This window comes from Cavia porcellus, unplaced genomic scaffold (assembly GCF_034190915.1).
Source record: "Cavia porcellus strain 051 isolate PalLab524CR breed Dunkin Hartley unplaced genomic scaffold, mCavPor4.1 scaffold_14, whole genome shotgun sequence".
NCBI lineage: Eukaryota > Metazoa > Chordata > Mammalia > Rodentia > Caviidae > Cavia > Cavia porcellus.
The window spans coordinates 37938228-37939700 of record NW_026947497.1 but is presented as its reverse complement, the minus strand read 5'-3'; positions in this window follow the sequence as shown (position 1 = coordinate 37939700).

Below are 1473 nucleotides of genomic sequence, written 5' to 3'. Positions count from 1 at the left end.
AAAGGTACAAACCTATAAAACTTTCATTTGAGCACAGTATCCCTGGGTCCCCTTCTAGATAGATTCATCTAAGAAATTAGTTTCTCCCCCCCCAAAAAAATAAATTAGCTCCCTAATATTTGTTTATAGTACATAGCTATCAAGATACTCAGAGGCCTCTGCAACTATGCTCCAAAGGGTCTGAGCTACTGCTCAAGCTGACAGAAGATTTTGACATCATTAATGTGGCATTAGTTTTACATGCTGGTAGGATGCAAGAGTTATTGGCCCATGGCTCATACTCAGATTTCAGAAGAAAGCCTGGGAGGTCAATCAACATGCTTCTAAGAGGGCAGTGCATGAAGCTGTGAGAGAGGAGCTGAACATACAGTGGAGATCCCAGGAAGTTGGAGATGACAGGAACATGGGTAGGCTGCTGAAGAAAGCAGAAGATAGTGAGTAAAGTCATGCCAAGGGAGAGCCCTTAAGGGCAGCAATAGGCCATGCCTAGGTGTGGGACCACCCAAGCCAACTGGAGTTCACATTTCATCTCAAATTGCTCTAGATGCTGGAGGTGGAACTACAAGATTTAATGTTTTCCCTGAAAGGTTCTGGCCTTGCTTTGATCTGATTCCTTTCTATTCTCTTGTTCTTCCATTTTGGAAAGAGGATGTATATTCTGTGCCATTGTACATTGGAGGTATCTAATTTTCTTTTTTATTTTTTATAGGCGCTCACAGGTAAGAATTTTCCTTGAGACTCAGCATAAACTTCAAACTTGGTCTTTTGATCAGTTCTGGAACTGTAATAGTTTGGTAACACTTAGTGATGGACTAAATGCATTCTGGATTATGAGATGGACATGAATCTTTTAGAGACCAGGGGTCCAATGTTACAGTTTAGATCTAAAATGTCCTTCAAAAACCTCATGTGTTTGGAAGGTGACTGTATCCTAAGAGGCACTATACCCATTACTAGGTTACTCCATTGATGAGTTTGCTGCTGACTTGCTGTTAGAAGGAAGGGTCTGGTTAGAGGCAGGTCACTGTGACCTGGCAGGATGTATCTCTCTCCAGCTCTTCCGCTTGCCCTCTGGCTCCTTACTATCATGGATTGAGCACCTGTATTTCTGCCATCCTGTTTCTGCCTTGGGGGCAGCCAACCTAGGATATGCTGATAAGCCATACTCATTTCAGCCAAGCTTTAGCAAGCACATTGCTGTCATCTCATGATCAAGTTCTGCCCTCTGAGATGCCTATATGCCATGCTGCTTATTAAAAAGCAGGCACACTTCTAATATGAAGGATGTATGTGTGGTAGAACTTCCCTAATGTTTTTTAAATTGCTAAACATCTGACATTCTTTATCCCTGTGCAGAAACAAGACATAAGAACTTTGCTTATAAACCAAGACCAAATTATTTTTCTAAGAATTAATATTGACTCAGCTTAAATACGCAAGTGTGTATCAAGCTGAGACTCCTAGGTTCTATGC